Source organism: Mobula hypostoma, chromosome 6 (assembly GCF_963921235.1).
Source record: "Mobula hypostoma chromosome 6, sMobHyp1.1, whole genome shotgun sequence".
Taxonomy (NCBI): domain Eukaryota; kingdom Metazoa; phylum Chordata; class Chondrichthyes; order Myliobatiformes; family Myliobatidae; genus Mobula; species Mobula hypostoma.
Window position 1 is genome coordinate 33584182 of NC_086102.1, and position 22722 is coordinate 33606903.

The 22722-nt window shown below is 43.9% G+C and overlaps 1 protein-coding gene across 4 annotated transcripts in view; it reads left to right on the plus strand.

Annotated features, from left to right (window-relative positions):
• Positions 1-22722, plus strand: part of col8a1a (collagen, type VIII, alpha 1a) — a 149890-nt gene that overhangs the window by 57185 nt on the left and 69983 nt on the right. Inside the window, exons 1-2 of one of the 4 annotated variants that reach the window (XM_063050529.1) lie at positions 15089-15136; positions 15217-15342. The exons of 2 other annotated variants lie outside the window; for them this stretch is intronic. The gene's annotated coding sequence lies outside the window, so the exon portion shown is untranslated. Of the gene's footprint in view, positions 1-15088; positions 15137-15216; positions 15343-22722 lie in introns of those variants that run through there. One more of the 4 variants, XM_063050527.1, reaches the window with a different exon arrangement.

A 22722-nucleotide genomic window follows, 5' to 3' on the forward strand; every position in this document is an offset into this window, starting at 1 on the left:
GAGAGAGGTTAAGGCTAAAATAAAAGCAAAAGAGACGGCGTACAAGGAAGCAAAAATTGGTGGGAAAACTGACGACTGGATGACTTTTAAAAACTTACAGAAGGAAACTAAGAAAGTCATTGGGAAAGAGAAGATGAATTATGAAAGGAAGTTGGCAATTAACATAAAGAGTACTAAGAGTTTTTTTTAATATATGAAGAGTAAAAGAGTGACATGGGTAGATATAGGACCAATTGAAAATGATGTTGTCATTAGCAAAACACCTGATAGCCAGAGGTCTCAGGGAATAGAATTAGGTACAGTCAAGATTACTAGAGAGAAAGTACTTGGGAAGCTAAATGGACTAAGAATAGATAAGTCTCCCGGACCGGATGAGGTGCACCCACTGGTTCTGAAGGAGGTGGCTTTGGAGATTGTGGAGGCATTGGAAATGATCTTCCAGGAATCAATAGACTCTGGCATGGTTCCGGAGGACTAGAAGGTCGCAAATGTAGTTCCGCTGTTTATGTAAGGAGGGAGGCAGCAAAAGAAAATTACAGACCTATTAGTCTGACATCGGTAGTTGGAAAGTTATTGGAGTCAATCCTCAAGGACGAGGTTATGAAATACTTCGAGGTGAATGACAAGATAGGCCCAAGCCAGCATGGTTTCATGAAGGGAAGATCCTGCCTCACCAACCTATTGGAATTTTTTGAGGTAATCTCAAGTAAGATTGACAAGGGAGAGGTGTGGATGTTGTGTATTTGGATTTTCAAAAGGCCTTCAATAAGGTGCCGCATAAGCGGCTGCTTAATAAGATGAGAGCCCATGAAATTACAGGAATGGGTGGAGCATTGGCTGATAGGCAGAAAGCAAAGGGTGGGAATAAAGGGATCCTATTCTGATTGGTTGCCGGTTACTAGTGGTGAACGCAGGGGTCGGTGTTGGGGCAGTTTCTTTTTACAATGTATATTGATGATTTAGATTATGGATTAAATGATTTTGTGGCTAAGTTTGCGGATGACATTAAGATAGGTGGAGGAGCAGGAAGTGTTGAAGAAATGGAAAGGTTGCAGAGAGACTTGGTCAGTTTAGGAGAGTGGGCAAAGAAATGGCAGATGAGATACAATGTTGAGACTTGTTACTTGTTACATACACCTGTTAGGGTGCATTCTCCAGTTACCTTATAAGGTAACCGTAGCCTTCAGCCAGGAGCAGATGTCATCAGGTAGTTCCCAACCTTCACCGAGTGTTTCGACCCTTAACCACAACACTCTCCAGTTGGTGGGCCGGCAGTGGTGGCCAAATCACTGCCCATTTGCTCCTGGCTTACAGCTTCCCTCCTCTCGCCTACTCCAAATCCAACAAGAGACTCGTTCTGCCTCTTCCCCCATCCTCGTTCTGCCTCTTCCCCCATCCTTGTTTTTTGCTCCTTTCGTCCAGGCCCAGATCTGACAACAGCCACCATGCTGATTTGGCTGGGAAACCTCTGCAGCCGATCTCCACAGGGAACAACCATGCCTGCCATCCCTTGTCTTTACACTCCTGCACTAAGGGCAGGTACTTCAAGGCCTTTCCCTCGTGGGCCTCTTCCCATCCCTCCTCCCACGGCACTGTCAGCTCAACCAGAATTATTTTCTTGTCTTTAGTACAAAATAGTACAGTTGTACATTTTGGAAGAAGAAATAATCGGGCAGATTATTATTTAGATGGGGAAAAAATACAAAAATCGGAAGTGCAAAGGGACTTGGGGGTCCTCGAGCAGGATACCCTAAAGGTTAACCACCAGGTTGGATCGGCAGTAAGGAAAGCGAATGCTATGTTGGCATGCATTTCAAGAGGAATAGTGTATAAGAATAATGTATTCGGCGGGAGGAAAGAGAGCAGCGCGCTGTGCATGCATAGCCCTCCGGTGAAAATTGATATCGTATCCGTTAAATAGGGGCCATGGACAATTCTGATTTGATGGAGACAGACATGAAAGCACTGAGGAACATCTGGAGAAATTTCTGAAATGCCAGTTTGCTGCTGTCAGGAATCTTCCAGAGGGAAGGCCTCAAAATCACCAGCGTTGCCTGCTGTTGGCAACCGAGATTGAGGTCGAATCGTTCAGACAGAGATGGCACTCGGTACTTGGTGTCGGAGAGCTGATCGGAAGCTCGAAGTTTTCGGATGACTCAGAGTCAGACTGTGGTCAGGCAGGGCAGGGAGAGTTTTTCTTCCTTCTCCCGTCTGTGTGAGGTGTGGAACATTTGAGAGACTTTGAACTTTTTACTGTGCTCATGGACTTTTTCATCAAGTTATGGTATTACTACACTGTTGTAACTATATGTTATAATTATGTGGTTTTGTTAGTTTTTTCAGTCTTGGTCTGTCCTGTGCTTTGTGATATCACACCGGAGGAAAAATTGTATCATTTCTTAATGCATGCATTACTAAATGACAATAAAAGAGGACTGCGTGTCTTCATAATCTAAATCTAAGAGTAAGGAGGTGTTGATGAGGCTCTATGGGGCACTGGTGAGATCTCATTTGGAATACTGTGTGCAGTTTTGGGCCCCCAATCTTAGAAGGGATGTATTGGTGTTGGAAAGAGTTCATAGAAGATTTACGAGGATGATTCCTGGAATTCAGGGGCTAACATATGAGGAGTGTTTATTGGCTCTTGGACTGTATTCATTAAGGTATAGAAGAATGAGAGGGGATCTCATAGGACCGTTTCGAATGTTGAAAGGGTTGGACAGAGTACATGTGGAAAGGCTGTTTCCCTTGGTGGGTGAGTCCAGGACAAGAGGCCACAGTCTTAGAATTAGACAGTACCCATTTAAAACAGAGATGAGGAGAATTTTTTTTTAGCCAGAAGGTTGTGAATTTGTGGAATTTGTTGCCACATACAGCTGTGGAGGCTTGATCATTGAGGGTGTTTAAGGAGGGGATTGATAGGTATCTAATTAGTCAGGGTATCAAGGGATATGGGGAAAAAGCCGGAAATTGGAACTCGATGGGAGAATAGTTTAGCTCATGGTGGAGTGGCAGAGCAGACTCGATAGGTCGAATGGCCTGCTTCTGCTCCTTTGTCTTGTGATCTTATGATAACAGCATTTAATAAGTATTTAGACAGAATTATAGAAAGTTAGGGAATAGAGAGACAGAGATTTGTGCAGGCAGATGAGATTTGTTTTGGTTTGCTTCATGATCAACCTGCAAGCGTGGAGGACTGAATGCCTTGTTCTGTTTGTTAGATCTGTTTCATAATTATGTGACCATTAACAGAAGGCAAACAGGCTCCAGCTTTATCCCTGCTACTTCATGCAATTTCAGAAGGGAACAGTGTCTGAGGTTTTTAAATTTTTGTTTGGACTCCGACGGCATCAACTTTGAAATAAGATGCAAGAACTATCTTGGCCCGAGACATCAACTCTTTATTCATTTCCATAGATGCTGCCTGACCTGCTGAGTTCCTCCAGCATTTTGTGTGTTGTTTTAGTTATAGAAAAGTACAGCAGAGAAATAGTCCCTTTGGTCCATCTAGTCCATGCCGAAACCATTTAAACTGCCTACTTCCATCGAGCTGCACTGGGACCATACCCCTGCCATCCCTGTACCTATCCGAAATACTCTTCAATGTTGAAATCGAGCTCGCATGCACCACTTTGTAATTAGATGTGTGTTTAAAACTTCAAATGTAAAAGTATGTTATAGTGTCATCTGCATCAACCCACTTCCATCCAGTAGAATTAATGTGCAGAAGCCAAAGCAGAAACTGCTTTAAGAAAAAGAGCATTTGTCTTCAGATCCTTTGTGTGAAAGTATCAGGAAACCCTACCAGGAACTGCAGGTCCAGTGGAGCCAAGCTGGCCAAGTCCCTATGATTGGGGCCCAGGGGCTCAAACACACTCATGTTGCCAAAGATATAAAGTTCATCAAAAATGGTAACCAGGAGTTTTTCATTCTGTAGTTAAAGGCACAAGGCCACATTAGACAGTCAGGATTTTTTGTCATGTGACTAAGTATAAATGTCTCACTTAATGAATCAATGGAGGTGAATTACTCACTAATGAGCATGGGTAGAATAACAAGTCAATGAGATGTCAGGTAAGAACATGAGGAATGAGAGCCTGATGTACCAATCATCAAAATGGCTGATCTTCATTGCCAGCTCCATTCTCTTACCAAATTACATGAAATAAAGGATATAGATGAAACCGCTTTTTACTGGGTGTCTCTAGAGATATGGTTCGATAGCCCCTCGCTAACGTCCACTAGACTCAGCGGTGAGAAAACCACCTTTCTCAGACTCCGTATGTCTATGGTTGGTATAACTTGGGTCCCACCAAAACCGGGAAGTTGGGATGTCTGGACCACCTGAACCCCGATCTGAGCGACTATTGTGTAAATGCTGCCTACTTGCAATCACCTGTCAGCAAGAAATAACAGATCATACACTGCATACAGTTATAAAGAAAGTACATTTACAAATTTCAACTTTATCTAACAGTAGGAAAAAGAAAGGAAAAGATAAAAAGTACACATTACAGTTAACCCAGTCCAAATGTGCACATAAATGATAGCCCACCTTGAAGTTGTCTTAAACTCATGAGCTGGCCCCAGGGTCTGCATGAAAGCACACACTGATTCTGAATGTCGCTTGAAATCCATCTAGACCAAATGGGTTCTCCCACGGGAGTATTGGTCCTTCTTCCTTGAAGCCATTCATCTGCACAAAGTACCTTGTGCAACAGGGATGGCATCCTCAGCCACCTTCCCTCCTGTCTTCTCCCAGCTCCCACCAAAAAGACCTCAACCCACATCAGTCACAAGAATCTCTCCAACCAGAATCTTCTAGAACCTCCTCCCAATTCCACCATCTTGACTGGCTGACACAACATTCTAAGCTGAACAACATATCTTTAGCTCAAACCCAAACATGCTAAAAGGGGAACAGTCTGCTCTTACAGAAATGCTAAAACGAAATACCTACTGCATAGCAGTAAAAATCTAAACCAGGGCATTACATAGAGACATCTAGAAACATTTAAAATAAACAATGACTGAGCCTCCATATGTTGCAAGATGGTGAATTCCAGATTCATCATCCTCTGAGTGAAGGAATTTCTCCCCAACTCTGTCCTGAGCAGCCTACCTCTTGTTTTGAGTTTGTGACCCCTGTCTCCAGAGCAGGGACTTCCAACCTTTTTTTTTATGCCACAGACCAATACCATTAAGTAAGGGGTCCATGGACCCCAGCTTGGGAACCCCTACTCCAGAGTTTTCATCTGGAAGAAAATTCCTCATGGTATCTAATCTGTCAAGCTCTGTCAGGCGCCACTCCTTGCACAGACACTAGAGCAATGTGTGGTTAAGTGCTTTGCTCAAGGACACAAACATGCTGCCACAGTTGAGGCTTGAACTAGCGACCTTCAGATCATTAGACAAACGCCTTAACCACTTGGCCATGTGCCTAACACAAGGGAATAGGATCCTGGTTTACTCAGCCTGTCCTGAAACATTAATCTAGCCATCCCTGGAGCAAGGGCATATGGGGGTAATGGCACTAGCCATGGTTTTATTGCAAACACAAAACACAGGAAAATAGAAGCAGCAGTAGCCTTCCTGCCCTCACACAAGCCCTACTACTCAAAGTGATCATGGTTAAACTATGCTGATCTATATTCTTCCTTCTCGCCACTTCTCCATAACCCTTGTCTGTCTTCATGTTCAAGTTTAATTATTATTCAACCATACATGAATACCGTCAAATGAAACTGCGTTCCTCTGAAGCCAAGGTGTAAAACATGGTACCAGCAGTCATATATAGCACAAGGCACATATGGCACATATAAGATAGTAAATACAGAATCTCATAAAAAGTGTGTATAGCCCAAGTCCCTAAGTGACATGTCCCGTAAATTGATGGTGCATGGGTATTACTGGCAAGAGCAAGCAGTTCTCAGCAGTCCACAGAAGAATGTACGCATGCATGCAACCCAGCTTGCCATTTCACCAATTGAACACTGGAGGGTAGTCTCAACCCAGTGTGGACACCATGCAGTACTGCATCCAGCATCTCCTCACTTGGACTGCTGCGCAGGCAAGCCCACAGCTTGAGGCCTAGTCTTCCCTACAACTGAGGCCATGCAGCTTCCCCCCTCCATCTGTCTCACAATATAAACGAGAAACAGCCTTGCAGCATTTTATATTATCAATGTCCAACAGGGTCTTGCGATTGCAAGAGAAACATCCAAAACAATTATTTGCAGATAGGTTGCACATAGGGTTGCCAACTTTCTCACTCCCAAATAAGGGACAAAAGCAGCAGTCAAATACAGGACACTTGTGTTTACCCCGAGAAAAACTACCATGACCATGAAGCCTTGCGCGGGCTCCTGTGTGCACATGCGTGACGTACGCATGCATGTACATGCTGATTTTTTTTTCCCCTACAAATTGGTTTTGACTTAATCTTCCTGATTCTGATAGAGTGTACATACATTATTTCTACTTTATATAGGGTGTATATTTATCATATCATTCCTGCTTTTACTATATGTTAGTATTTTAGGTTTTATGTATTATTGGTATGATTTGGTAGGTTATTTTTTGGGTCTGGGAATGCTCAAAATTTTTTCCCATATAAATCAATGGTAATTGCTTCTGTGCTTTACGCCATTTTGGCTTACAAACGGTTTCATAGGAACGCTCTACCTTAACGGGGGAAATATGGGACAAGGGTGGTCCCATATGGGACAAACCAGTTTAGTCCAACATACGGGATGTCCCGGCTAATACAGGACAGTTGGCAACCCTAATTGCACACCACCTTAGCCTTCCTGTAGCAGGTTGTTGTTGTTGTTGTCGTCGTCCTTCATAGTCGAAGATGACCATGGCTTCAAAGTCAAATGGGAGATTGGTGGCTGTGGATCCGGAGGTGACTGATGAGGCCAATCCGGGCCCTGAAGGCTTGCTCACATGTGGGACACAAGTGGGTGGGTGCTGTCATGGCAGTGGATGCTGCTCGGGCCTTGCGCACAGCACGCTTTTGTTGTGCCTCGATGATGCGCCTGACTTCAGCTGCACAGGCTCCTGTGATCTTGCTGCGCCAAGCTGAACGGTCGAGGGCAAGTGTCTCCCACGTGTTAATGTCGACACCCAGGCCTTCGAGGGACGCTTTGAGGCAGTCTTTGTAACGTTTCTTCTGCCCCCCGACTGAGCGCTTGCCCTGACACAATTCTCCGTACAGCAGCTGCTTAGGCAATCGGCTGTCTGGCATTCTGACCACATGTCCAGCCCACCTGGCTTGGGCTTTCAGCAGGAGGGTGTAGACGCTGCAGAGCCCAGCTCGTTCCAGGACTTCCGTGTCGGGGACTTTGTCCTGCCACCTGATGTGGAGGAGTCTGTGGAGACAGCTCAGGTGAAAGTGGTTGAGCTGTTTGGCGTGTCTGCTGTAGACAGTCCAGGTCTCGCTGGCGTAAAGGAGGGTGGTAAGGACCACTGCACAGTAGACCTTCAGCTTGGTGGTAAGGCTGAGTCCTCTCCGCTCCCAGATGTTCTCACGGAGTCTCCCAAAGGCGGCGCTGGCTTTGGCAATCCTGTTATTGACCTCAGCGTCTATGTTCACTGCGCGAGAGAGTATGCTGCCCAGGTAGGTGAAGTTGTCGACTGCCCGGAGGTTCTGGCCCTTCACCGTGACGCGCGGCTCCTGGTATGGCTTTCCTGGGGCAGGCTGGTACATAACTTCGGTCTTTTTGGTGCTGATAGTGAGACTGAAGTTGTCGCAGGCTTGTGAGAAGCAGTCCATTTCACGCTGCATCTCTGTGCTGGCGTTGAGTGCGCAGTCATCAGCAAACAAGAAGTCTCTGATGATAGTCTCTCGCACCTTTGTAACTGCCTGCAGGCACCTAAGGTTGAACAACTTGCCGTCAGTCCTGTACCTGACGTGGATTCCTTCTTCATAGTTACGGAAGGCATCTATCAGCACGACAGAGAATACCATACTGAACAGAGTCGGGGCAAGAACACAGCCTTGTTTGACGCCATTTGTCACTGGGACGGCCTCCGACTCGTCGCCATCATCCAGAACTTTCACCATCATACCGTCGTGGAACTGCTGGACGATTGTGATGAACTTGCTGGGGCAGCCAAACTTCTCCATGATCTTCCACAAGCCTTCTCTGCTGACCGTATCGAAAGCCTTGGTTAGATCGACAAAGGTCACGAAGAGGTCGCTGTGTTGCTCCTGGCATTTTTCCTGGAGTTGGTGCACAGCAAAAATCATGTCTGCAGTCCCACGTTCAGCACGGAAGCCGCACTGGCTTTCTGGGAGCAGACCTTGCTCAAGATGTTGGAGAAGACGGTTGAGCAGGACACGGGCCAGAATCTTTCCCGCAATGGACAAGAGGGAGATGCCTTGGTGGTTGTCGCAAGACTGGCGGTTGCCTTTCCTCTTGTAGATGTGGACTATGCTGGCATCTTTCAGCTGTTGCGGGACCTGTCCCTTTTTCCACATGGACTGAAAGAGGACAGTCAGCTTTTGCATGGTCAACACCGGGTCCAGCTTCCTGCTCCTCCACCAATTGCAGTACCTGAAGTTCTTAAAGTCCAGCATTGTTCTGCGATTGTTTTAAAAAAAAGTAGTTGCTGTATCCGAATGTGCTCCCATCATACTAAAAGAGAAATTCACCTTAACTATATCTAATGATCAGAATTCCATCTCATTCAGAGGTAAGAGAATGCCAGAGATTCACTAAGCTCTGAGTAATTTAAATGACTGACTGAACCTCTTTTCATTTTTTTTTGTAACTACATCCCCTTGTTCATGGCTCCCTCTCGTGAAAACATCTCTGCATCTACCTTGTCAAGTCATCTTAGAACCTCATGCTTCAATAAGGTCACTCCTCTTTCTTGGAAACTCCAAGAAAACTGTCTCTCATCTATTGCTGGGACAAATCTCTTGTCCAAGGAATTGACCTGAATGGATATCATGTGGTCTGCATCCATTGTTGCTCAATCCTTTTTCTTTAAGTAGGGGGACCAAAACTGTGTGCACAGTGTTCAAGACGTGGCATTACCAACACCCTGTACAATACAGTACCTCCCTAATCTCAACCCTGATGCTTTTGCAATCTAAAGGTTCTTCGGATGTCAAGAAGAGGCGTTAAACTAATTGCTCACAAGCCAATTTATTAAATGTTACAAGAACAAAGAACGAGAAGAAGCATTGAGTGAACCAAAACCAGACTTAAAAACTTTTCAAACTCACACTAGGGATAACTAAAAATCCAGCAATCACTATTAATCTATAAAATAGCCAGATTCATGTGACATGATACTTGCTACTAACAACTAAGAAGTTTCTTGAAAAATGGCATAGCAACTGTACTGTAATTACTGGAAAATTCACTGAGCAATTTCACGTATACATAGGTGATTATATAAAAATACAGGCAAGCATCAAACAGTTAAGCTACAAGAAAAGTAACAATTCCACACCCCGATCCCTTCTCAATGAAGACCAAAATTACTGTTGCCTTCTTAAGTACTTGTTGGACCTGCCTGCTGTTAGAGTAATTTTTGGGTTTAGGTCATTAACACTTAGTAAATGGCTGCAGCCACCTGTCTTCTGTTCCTTATAAATGCATTTCCTAAAAGCTGTGAATATCAGAATATCAGTCCAGACGCTGCTGGTGAGAAGGTGTGAGGTTTGCATGTAGTTTCAAAGACAGCATGATCTATACTTTGTAAATATGGATTGTCCTCCATGTTAAGCACATAAAATAACAAATAAATGTATTGTGGATTCAGCTTGGAACAATGGATTCCGGAATACCAGTCCTGATGCTGTTGGCACCGGTGGGATGGATGTAATCGGGACGTGTGAAGTTTGTATGTAGCTTCAAAAGAAAGCATTGTCTATACTTTGTGCGTGTAGCAAATAAATATCGAGCCCTACGTTGGGCAGCAGTCCTTTCCACCGAAAAGGTCTCCGTATGTCTGCTGTACCTTGTTTTTGTCGAATAAAGAAGCTGCTTTGTATCTACCAGTAAATCTCTCCGGTGATTTCAATCACACAACAACATTTGGTGTCAGGAGTGAGATTCCTTCGTGACCCATCGTGTGGCCAGCGATCCTAGCAGTCTAAGTTGCTGAGTATTTTTCTAAAATAGCACTCACACTTGGATCTGTTCAGGTCGGTGGTACATGGGAACACAAGGTATCACGAATGCAGAGAGCTGAACTAGTAGATATAAGAGTGGTGTGTGCGCGTGCATGTGTGTTTATGTAAGTGAGGAAACTTTGTGTGTTAACTTGGTGAGACAGAGCCACCAGTTCCAAAAGGTGGTTACCGACAGTTTGAGACGCCAGAGTAAGGGCATGTATACTCATTCGGGGAGCTGCATTTTAGTGTATGCGTTTGCAAGTGCAATGCAGGGGAATACAGTAGGCATCATGAGTTCAGGTACTCAAAAATGGCAAATTATGGAGTACATAATCTGCAGTTTTAACTATGTGCTGTTTAACTGGTACCCATCTTTTATATTTTGCGTAGTGTGGGAATTAGTATGGAGATATCTCAGGGAGAGGTTTTACCCAGATAGATCTGCCAGGATGGCACCTATTGAGGTCAGGCAACATCAGGTTGAAAACCCTGATGATCCGAGCCAGCCCTTGACCTTGATTACGGCCATTCATAAGCCCTTCACCCCGGGGAGAAACAGAGCATTTTGTCTGATTTGCCCTCACTTAAAGTTGCATGTGGGAATTCAGAATTCTGGTGTAAGCTTGAGGAAATGGTTGAAATTCACCAGATGCACTCTAAAGATGTACACGTGTTGGTAAAAGCGAAGTGCCCGAGGAATATGTGGGACAGGATGGCCCAAGGGGTGTGGGATTGTACCTGGGCAATTATCGGGAATGCCAGCAATGAAGAAAGATATCGCTTTTTTAAAGGGGAAGTGAGGCAGCGACTGGGGGGGAGGTGAGAGTAACTGGGGAACGATAATGACAGTAATTCAAAAGGCTGATGAGACAGTCATGGATTATGCAGAACGTAAGTATCGAGCATATGAGGAGTATTCAGGGTTGGATAACCAGGGAGGGATGACCCAGTCTTCCTGAAAATGCTGAAGGAAGGCCTGAGCTCAGCCCACCAGGAAGTTTTAGATTTAGGCATAACAGTGGGGTCGACCTACTCTGCGATAGTTTCCTGGGCCAGTGAGATAGACTGAAGAAAGTGCAAGAGAGATCGTAAAGTGGCTGTAGTGGATGCAGCTGCTGTGATGTCCCAGAGAGTTTGTTTTGCTTGCCGGCAGCCAGGGCACGAAGCAAAGAATTGCTGGAATAGACGTGGGAGGGTAAAGGATTGATATGCTACGGGTGTGGCCTATTGGGACATGGTTGGAGGCAGTGTCCAAAGCAGAGGAAAGAAAAACAGGTGAACCTCACAGCAGACACACGATCTCTCACCCCATCGGTGCCCAGTTTGACCAATCTGACTGTCAATCAGATCAAAGAGCTAGTAAAGATGGCTCCTAGGTCAGAAAAAGATGTGGTGGCGGGCCCCACTGCCAGCGGTGGTGACCCGGGGGTGTTCACAACAGCGGCAACGAGGCAGACGGCAATGCAATATGTTAGTGGACACGGGCGTTGATATCGATAACAGACTTACCCTTACCACAACCGGACAGGCCAGTTATATCAGGGGAGTAGGAGGGAAAACAGCGAAAGCAGAAAGAAACGAGTCGCAAATACTAGAAATCGGGGGAGTGCAGCTTCCAGTGTATTTCTGAGTATGTCCAAATATCGAGGGCACTATCTTGGAATAGACATCCTAACGGAAGCAGGAGCTGTTATAGATTCGGGAAAGGGAGAAATAATATGGACAAGTTGGGGACAGCGAACGCATACAACCAACAGAATACACAACCTGGCTAGCATAGTCGCAGCTGCCCCGATCACCAGAGACTGGAGCCAGGATGGTGTCTATGGGTTACATTGTCAGCAGTTCCCAGCAGTGTGGGCTACACACATGCAAGATTGTGGTCGAGTAAAGATAAACTCAGTTAAAATAGAGGAAGGTCTGTATAAACCCCAGAAGCAGGACCCTATTAAAAATTGTTGCACTGACCGCTGTTCAGGGTATAGCGAAGGAACAAAAACACCAGAAGGGTGAGAGCATGAAACAGAAAGGAAATGAGTGGGCAGATGTTGCTGCGAAGAAGGCAGCAGAGGAACAAGAGGCAATTGAAATTGCAAGCATGCAGGAAGGAACGAGAGAAGCCAGCTTAGTAAAATTATATGAAGAGGCAGAGGCAGAAGAGAAGGAGAAAAGGAGCAAAGGAGGGACCAGACGGGTGCTGGACACACGGGGAGGAAAGGGTCGCGGTGGCCCCACCATGTATTAGGCAGATACTACTAAAGTTATATCATGGGGCGATGCATCAGGGAAGGCAGAGCATGATCACAACCCTCTGGCAGGACTGGTGGTGGCCAGGGATGTTGAGAAATTCTGCCACCGTTGTATCATTTGTGCCCAGCATAACCCTAGTAAGGGCAGAAAGCTACAGCTGGCAAATCAGCCTCGGCCGAAGGGACCCTGGGAAAACATCCAGATAGACTTCACAGGGCCCCTGCCAAAAAGCAGGGGGAAAAGCTACTGTCTAGTAATTATGGATCACTTCACTCGGTGGGTAGAGGCTTTCCCAACAAGGGACTGCACCACCCGCACCGCTGCATAGATCCTAGTTCAGGAAATCCTCCCAAGGTGGGGAACCCCAGTTCAGGTGGACTCGGATCAGGGAGCACATTTCACAGGGAAAGTGATGAAGGAGATGTGCCGACTGCTAGGGATTCGACAACGGTTCCACGTACCCTACCACCCCCAGAGTTCAGGGATGGTAGAAAGGATGAACCGAACAATCAAGAATGTGTTAGCCAAAGCTATAGCTGAGACAGGAAAGACATAGGTTGGTGTATTACCAGGAATCCTGATGAGATTGCGCACAACCCCGATCTGCACATTGGGTCTCAGTCCCTACGAATTATTGATGGGGCAAGCAGTGTGACTCCCCTATGGGATAATTACGGGTTCGGGGAGCCTGGGGTTTACAGGGATAGATTGACACAATATGTGAAAGACCTTTGTAACCAACTTAAAGTGTTGAAGGACCGAGCGAAACAACAGCAGAGAATCACTGATCAGAGAGAGGCAGAGGGAAAGGGGCTAGTCCTTCCACAGCCCCTCGACCAAGTCATGGTGAGGGTGCTGCCAGAAAGGCTGGGGTTTGCCCCCCAGGTGGATAGGACCACAGATGGTACTCTTAACCAATGATACGTGTGTCTGTGTGCAGACTTGGCGAAGCAGCCAGTAGAAACACTGGACTCAGGTTAAAGCCTTTAAGATAAATGATACAAAATTGAGGGCCATGAACTGATTCCTGAGCTATTCCTCTAGTTGTGTCCCACATTCCAGTTTTTGTTTTGCTATGTGAATGCCAGTTTTCAATCTTTGCTAACATACTTCTAACGTCTTGGGTTCTTAATTTATACTGTGGCCTCTTCTTTGACACATATGCCCTTTCTGTCAACTCTCTGAGCAGAACAGACATCAGGTGCCAAACAGCCATTTCCTGTTTTTTTTTCTGTACAGTATTCACTTGGTTCACACAGTGCACCTCAAAAGGCATCTCTGAAACTTACTGGGCATGGCCTATGCATAAACTGCTCAGAAGTACTCAAACCAGCGCAGAGAGCTTTTTTGTAGAATTTAATTACAGGCATACTCAGATAGTGGGTGCCTCATTGTTCACTAACCCCAAGAGATTGACCACCCTTCTGCAACCAGGTGTGGTGCTGTTCCCTGAACAACCCCTTCTCCTGTCTAGGTGATTTTCCTCCTTGTCAGCCTCTGCTTGTGAGGTGAGAGAAAGGTCATTTGGTGAATCTCAAAAGGAGTTTCCTTTCTCTCTTCGGAGCAGCCATGCAAAGCACGTCTTTAAAAGTAAATGCCTTCTCTGATTGCTAAACTGTTGAGTAGAGGCAGCTGAAATTAAATGGGAATGCACTCATGGAAACCCCTTAGTTTATTTGCCACTGCCTTTTGAATGAATGCACTAATGCATTTGTTTGCAACTAATCATGCTGCCTCTTCTGCAGTTTCTACACTGATGGAAAGTTCTAGCACACCAACACAGAATCCTAGCTTCTAAGTTGCGGGAGCTATGCCCCTAGTTCCAGAATGTAAACTCTTTGAAATGGAAAAATCCCAGGGAGAAACCCAAAACTGCACCTTACTTTAAAAGTCAGACTAGTGAGGATATTGATTTATGATGTAAAGAAAGGAATACTGAGGTTGTAGCTGATAGGGAAAATTAAAATTCTCAGCAAAAACTATTAGTGCACAGGTACAACGAAGTAAGCGAGCAGGTTGAAAGCTTGGAATTTATTTCTGGCAGTTGGAATGAAAAGGTAAGGTCATGATATCAAGAATGTTGGTTAGGCACTTTTTGAGGTTCTAGGTTCAATTTTGGACACCACAGTTCAGAAATGAGGGAGAGGATAGGTGGCAGGAAGATGCATGTGAAATGGGATCGATGGGTATGCTCTAGGTTTAGCTTAGGCTTGATGGGGTGAAGTGGCCTCTTCTGTCATAACAAAATATAAAGACTGAGGGAGTGGGGAGTGATGAAATATTAGCTTTAGTAGGGATACTGTACCAGAATGATACCTGTACTATAAGTTAAATTCTTGGTACTAGTTGCATTAACTTTGTGTTCTCTTGATCTTAGAAGATTGGTGGGTGATCTGTTCGAGAAGCTTGAAAGAGATTTTATAGAGTAAAATATTTGTTCTGGGTGAGGGAGTTCATAACTGAAAGAACCAATGGAGCTGGGCTATTTAGGAGTGAATTAAAGTTGTGAATGTCTAAATCTCAATCAGTTAGACTGTTCTCGATGTTGAAGATTTAAACGGTTAGATTTTTGTTAGGTCTGGGTATGTGGGCGATGCAGCAAAGGCAAGGGAAATGTAGTTAAAGTGCTGATCAGAATGTCCAGGCTAAAGGAAATGAACAGCCTGCTATCATCGTTGATAAAGTCACGGCAAAGGGTTGAAAGGCAGTGAGGCTGTTATCTGTAAAGTAAGCAGAAAATAGAGACTGGAGGTCTGGCTGTAAGTTTGACTTTGCCATATTTACAGGAAACCTGGCTTGAACTTTGATTTCTTAAAAAATATTCTTTGTAGATCTACCAGCCTCGTATGTAAATCCGAAGACCAAAATATTTGATCAATTGGACCTAAAACGAAACTCCATAATTCATCTCCGGCAGCACCAGAGGAGTGAAACCCAAAGAGTCATAAGAAGGACAAGTAAGTAACTAACAAATAAAATCACTCCGAGATCAATGCAGGAACGAAGTGTGGGTAAAGAACCACTTATCTCCCTGAGTATGTGAGGGCCAAAGGGGACAGCAAACAGCGGGCAAAACATTGTATTTTACTTAAAAGAGAATGGTTTGGCTGACTCAAGTACTAACATTTTATTTTCTACTGCAGTATTGCTGTTAATCAAATACAGGCTCTTTTAAAAAAAAACAACTTGACAATTATTTTTGCTTCATGGAATTAGAATATAAAAGGATGATTTAAGTCTCTGTATTACATTCAGAACTGAATAAATTACAGGACAGATTATTCACTGACCTCGCTATGCATCTGGCATTTGCAGCCTTCTGTACCAATTCCATTTCTCTTGTCCTTGAGTAACTTGTCTTTCAAATACTTTGGCCAATTTAAGTTGATGCTACAAGCAGAAATGTACCTTTTTAACTAGTGAGGTGACTTTTGGGCTAAAAACCTCAACAATCTCTCAAATTAGTAAACCTACGAAATTAGTTAGCCTCTCAATTTTGAACAGCTATCATTGCTAAGCCGGTAGTTTTCACTCAGTAAAAGAAATAATGATGTGTGTAGTATTGATTGATAGCTGGTATTCTTGAGGTAAGATATCAGTGTTTCTGACTGTTCCCTGCTATCCCAATCTCCCCCAAACCCATTGGTGGACCAGTGACTTTCTGCTGTGATGTTAGCATTGCTGAACTTGTAGACAATGTCAAGTGTGGGGATATGCTTGATTTTACCTTTCTTTATTAAAATATATATTAATTATTTGTCAGTATTTTAATGTAATTTAGTTCTATCTAATGTTCCTTTAAAAAAAAGGTCTTTAAGTATATTCGCAAACACGAGGAAATCTGCAGATGCTGGAAATTCAAGAGACACGCACAAAATGCTGGTGAAACGCTGCAGGCCAGGCAGCATCTATAGGAAGAGGCACAGTCGACATTTCGTGCAGAGATCCTTTATCAGGACTAACTGAAAGAAGAGATAGTAAGAGATTTGGAAGTGGGAGGGGGAGATCCGAAATGATAGAAGACAGGAGGGGGAGGGATGGAGCTAAGAGCTGGAAAGTTGATTGGCAGAAGGGATACAAGGCTGGAGAAAGGAGAGGATCATGGGACGGGAGGAGAGGAGCACCAGAGGAAGATGAAGAGCAGCCAAGAAGTTATAGTGAGAGGGACAGAGGGAGAAAAAAAAGAGAGAAAGAATGTGTGTATATAAATAAATAACGGATGGGGGAGGTGGGGCATTAACAGAAGTTAGAGAAGTCAATGTTCGTGTCATCAGGTTGGAGGCTACCCAGACGGAATATAAGGTGTTGTTCCTCCAACCTGAGTGTGGCTTCATCTTGACAGTAGAGGAGGCCATAGACAGACATGTCAGAATGGGGATGGGACGTGGAATTAAAATGTGTGGCCACTGGGAGATCGTGCTTTCTCTGGCAGACAGAGCGTACGTGTTCAGCGAAACGGTCTCCCAGTCTGCGTCGGGTCTTGCCAATATATAGAAGGCAGCTTATCTACTGATATCTACTATAAGCCTATGGTCTCCCACAGCTACCTGGACTATTCCTCTTCCCACCCTATCTCTTGCAAAAATGCCATCCCCTGCCGCATCTGCTCTCAGGATGAGGCTTTTCATTCCAGGACGATAGAGGTGTCTTCCTTTCTTAAAGAAAGGGGCTTCCCTTCCTCCACCATCAACTCTGTTCTCAAACGCATCTCTCCCATTTCACAGACATCTGGTGTCACTCCATCCTCCCGCCACCCCACTATGGATAGGGTTCCCCTTGTCCTCACCTACCACCCCCCCAGACTCCGGGTCCAACATAGAATTCTCCGTAACTTCCGCCACCTCCAATGGGATCCCACCACCAAGCACATCTTTCCCTCCCCCGCCGTCTGCTTTCCACAGGGATCGCTCCCTATGCGACTCCCTTGTCCATTCGTCCCCCCATCCCTTCCCACCATTCTCCCTCCTGGCACTTATCCTTGTAAGCGGAACAAGTGCTACACATGCCCTTACACTTCCTCCCTCACCACCATTCAGGGTCCTAGACAGTCCTTCCAGGTGAGACGACACTTCACCTGTGAGTCGGCTGGGGTGATATACTGCGTCCGGCGCTCCCGGTGCAGCCTTCTGTATATTGGCGAGACCCGACGCAGACTGGGAGACCGGTTCGCTGAACACCTACGCTCTGTCTGCCAGAGAAAGCAGGATCTCCCAGTGACCACTCATTTTAATTCCACATCCCATTCCCATTCTGATATGTCAATCCACAGCCTCCTCTACTGTAAAGATGAAGCTACACTCAGGTTGGAGGAACAACACCTTATATTCCATCTGGGTAGCCTCCAACCTGATGGCATAAACATTGATTTCTCTAACTTCCATTAATGCCTCTCCTCCCCTTCTTACCCCATCTCTTATTTATTTATTTCTCTCTCTCTCTCTCTCTCTCTCTCTCTCTGTCTCTCTCTCTCTGTCTCTCCCCCCCACCCCTGTTCTTCCTCTCTCTCTTTTTCTCCCTCTGTCCCTCTCACTATAACTTCCTCCCACCTCTCCATCTCCCCCTGGTGCTCCTCTCCTCCTGTCCCATGATCCTCTCCCTTCTCCAGCCTTGTATCCCTTTTGCCAATCAACTTTCCAGCTCTTAGCTCCGTCCCTCCCCCTCCCCCTCCCCCTCCCACTTTCAAATCTCTTACTATCCCTTCTTTCAGTTAATCCTGACGAAGTGTCTCGGTCCAAAACGTTGACTGTACTTCTTCCTGTAGATGCTGGCTGGCCTGCTGCGTTCCACCAGCATTTTCTGTAAGTTTTCTGCAATGGCTCCCATAATCAGACATTTAACAAGCCTTTGGAAGCCAATACCCTGCCAAAGCACATCAAATTGTTTCAGAGCTGAGCTTCAGTGCACCATGCCTGAGGTTTCTTTTCTGTAGACCTATTTGTCTTGCCTTGGTGCTGGGTTCAGGGAGAGTTGGGAAGGTGTAATTGGGCTGGGGAAGGTGAAATCGGCTTGTTTAATATTTCACATCCAGAAAAAAATGCAACTATAGTTGGCATCAGGCAAAGTCCAGATTCTCAGACACAGACACCCACCTGGAGGAACTCAGCAGGTCAGGCATAATCTATGGAAATGAATAAACAGTTGACATTTTGGGCTGTGACCCTTCAGGACTGAGAAGGAAGGGGTAAGATGCCAGAATAAAATGGTGGGGAGAGGGGAAGGAGAGTAACGAGAAAGTGAAGCCAGGTGGATGGGAAAGGTCAAGGGCTGGAGAAGAAAGAATATGATAGGAGAGAAGAGTGGACCAGAGGAGAAAGGAGGAGGGGACCAGTGGAAATTATAGGCAGGTGAGAAGAGGGAAAAGGTCACAGTTGGGGAATAGAGGAAGGTGGGGGGTGGGGAGAAGAAATATTTTACCGGAAGGAGAAATTGATATTAATTCTATCAGGTTGGAGGCTAGCCAGACGGAATATAAGGTGTTCTCCAGCATCCCAAGGGTGGCCTCACATCTTGGCACAAGAGGAGGCCATGGACTGACATGTCAGAATAGGAATTGGAATTAAGATCTAGATTACAGCTCTGGAACTTGAAGAATATAATAAAGTTAATAATCTAGAATCACTTATGCTGACCACAAAACCAATGGATTTTTCGAGGTGGGGGAGAAAAACATCCGGTTCAAGGATATTCCTAATGCCTTACAGCACAGAAACAGGCTGTTTAGCCCATAATGTCCATGAAATACCAGCAGAGAAGAAAATTTGTAGTTCTCACCCAATCTGTAAAGTTGAGACCCTCAAAACAAGATTGAGTCTAAAATTGCTTAGCCAGCAATTAAGAAACAAATTTGGTCCAGTCAGTGAGATAGAGATAAAAAAATTAGTAAAGCTGCAGTTGCTATTAATGGTACCTAACTCAACATAGGATTGTTCTTCTATATTATTAAGATATTACTAATTGTATAAACTGTAATAACATGTTTATTTGGGTATGAAAGGAGAATTGTAGAAGGCAAAAAAGAACAAAATAAACAGAAAATTTGAGATGATGGAGGCACTTTACTTCTGGACGTTGGGTCATGAGAAAGAGTAACATCTGTGCTGTGGCTAAATAAACTTTTATTACTTAAACTTGGCCCCCTGTTACTCTTGAATTCTGTGATTGAGACATTTTTATGAGTTGCAGTTTTCCAACTGGAATAAAGCAGCTGTCTTAAGCAATATAAATGGGTCAAAGACCAAGGATTAGAATTTGGTCACATATAAATGAAGAGGCTAATCCTAATACTGGCAATGGAAAATTGGAAAAAAATGGTCCTTGTGCATTTTCGAGATCTCACCCAGATTCTGGATGCACTAATCATCTCCAAGACTGTGTCGAGGGGAAATGTTGACCAGCATTCATACCGGCTCAGAGACAACAATAATTATGGTGAGTTGATGTGCCTGAGACTGACATACAAGATGAAAGGGAAGAAGTTATTTTTAAGAGAGTCGTAGGTGCCAGGGGTTAGTGGTGGACGCAGGTATGATAATGACATTTAAGAGGATTTTAGTTACATGAACATGCAGAGAATGGAACGATTTGAATTGTATGCAGGGAAAGGTGATTTATTTTAATTTGGGAGTTTGTTTGGCACAGACGTGTTCTCTGTTGTGGCTGGCTGATGAAATGTGACAGGACAGGACAAGATACTGGGTGAACGTTAAAAGAAGTCAGATTAATTAACTCATTAATTTTATTTAGAGATACAGCACAGAACAGGTCCTTCTGGCCCACTGATTTAACTCTATCCTAATCACAGGACAATTTACAATGACCAATTAACCACCTAACCATCCTCTGTGAACTGTGGGAGGAAACGTGCGCACATATGGAAGAACATACGGACTTTCTTACAGAGGACGCTAGAATTGAACTCTGAACTCTGCCACGAGCTGTAATAGCGTCACATTAACCACTATGCTACGGTGGCCTTTACCCAAACATGGAATCTTTTGGGCTGACCAGTTTAGCATATCACTGCCTTCTGATGTGCTGTAAGTTCTATATTCACAACATGTCTTATTCTCAAGTCTCCTTATTTCCTTGCAATATATAAGCTTCACAATCCAGCTTTGTAGATCTAATCTTTTCACAACAGGGCTTGTTTTTGGACCTAACAGACTTGGTTTAGTTTGGAGCCTGCTGATTATAATAGCTTTGCTAATAAATGCATGGGTATGAACCAGAAAGCCAAAGAGAAGGTGCAGGAGCAGTGATTGTTGAGGGCAGGAGGTCAGGTGGGAGTCTCATTTGCACATGGACATTGGATAATACATAAATGTTAACTGCAGATATTTAATAGGCAGATCATATGACACTAACTGTGCATTGTCAAAAGTGTGTGTATCTTTTGTCTGATGTTCTTGAAACATAAACAAAGGTAACCGGGATCTCCAAGGGTAAACCAAGCCACATATTTTTCTAAAGGACTTGATTTAATTTGATTCAAAAGTGGCAATTTGTGAAATAGATACCTTCAAAAGAGTGTGTGCTGGTATTTCATTCCAAGCTGTTAAACATTCTTGAACTCTTCCCACAGAACCTTGGAGGACATTGTGTTTGTGAGAGTCTGAGAATTTTTTTTCTGGCAACTTGCATGACTGATGTTCAGTCCAAGAATTTGATGTCTGAGGTTCAATTCATTTACAAAGAAAGCCTCAAATAAAAACCTTGTGAACAATGTAAATGAGGTCACTGCAGAGAGGTTTCCATAGAGAATAAAAGAAACAAAAATGGAGTGAGGGCTCTTGCCTTGCTGTTTATTGTGACTGTTTATTATTTGTTCAAACATTTATTATGCACAATGATGGGTATTATGTGCCATTTCTCTCTGCTTCAGAAGATGTATACATTATTGGCACATTCACTATTAGCACTCCAAGACTAAACCTTCCGTGGTCTTGACAAGAGTTGTGGTTTCCAAGCATGTCAGACGTCAAAGAGCTTTTTCCCCAAACTTCATAGTCCAATCAGATTCAGTAATTCAGAATAGTTCTATTTGATTCTTCGCAATTTGGACTAACTTTTCAAATAATTATTGGAGTGCAAAGTAGAATGAAACACGTGTTCCTACCATGAAATCTTTATTTATCTATTCATTACTTGTACTGAAGATAGACTAGAAATAAATGGTGGAAGCTGAAAACAATTGGATTACAGACTAAATGGAAAGAACATATAAATTGGTTCAAAGAGAACTTTGCAGAAGCAAAGAATTTTATAGTGCATAAATAGAGAGAAAATACAGAGAAATTAACATAATCCATTAAACAAAGCCTGAGGAATCCTTAAGACTTTGAATGTTTGGTCAAACTTTCATAAATTAACTCTTCCTCACTTGGCTTGATTGATACATTACTGTGCATTCCAGATACATTCAATCTGACTTTCTGACATGCAGTTTCTGTCTAAGGTGAACTTTGATTATATTTCCTCTTCATTTACATTCAAATTAAACATGGTGTACAGGAGATGTTTAAAAAGACTTAATTTTATTCTATATTGTGTAAGATGCAAAATTCCCATGGGAATCTGAAAAGCAAGTTTCTTTTTATGTATATGTAATGGTATGTCACAGTACTCAGACCTTGACTTCCTGTATCTAGTGTTTGATTTCAGTTTCTCTCCCCTGTATAATATTATCCATTTTCAAGAATGATGCTTTACACAGTTTGAGAATGGCTTCCTTGCCAATTTATTTCTACAGTGCTAACATATGTCAAAAGGCAAAGTTTTAATCATGATTAAACAAAGACAAATGAAGAATTGTTGAAGGTTACTGAGCCAATATAACTGAACCACTAAAACAACTTACAATCTGCTGGAACGATGTATGTCTGTTGTCTGTGTAATGTAAAGAGCTGAATGGAGAGTCCCTGAATACTCCGCTGTGTGTGGAGAGAGCTGAATGTTTGATAAGTCTGTAAAAATGTGACACTGACAGAAGAAACTATAATATATTTTATCACTGGGTTGCCAAGATGTGCCACGTGCTGTACTTTAGATTTGCAGTGCTGCCTGCACCTGAGAAATCAGTCCTCTTCTGTATTCAAAACATACATTGAAGGCGGCAGAACCATAGTTTACCATATACAAAAAATATAAGTAATAGCTGTGCATTGGGCATTTACCAGATTTGTGGCACAACACAAACAATGGACAATGCCATTCTCCCTGAATGGTAGCATATCTGTCAATGAAGACAGGCAGCATCTCTGGAAGTAAATGTTTTAGACCAAGACCCTTCTTCAGGACGTGCAGAGTTCCTGCAGTATTTTGTGTGTGTGTTTTTTGGA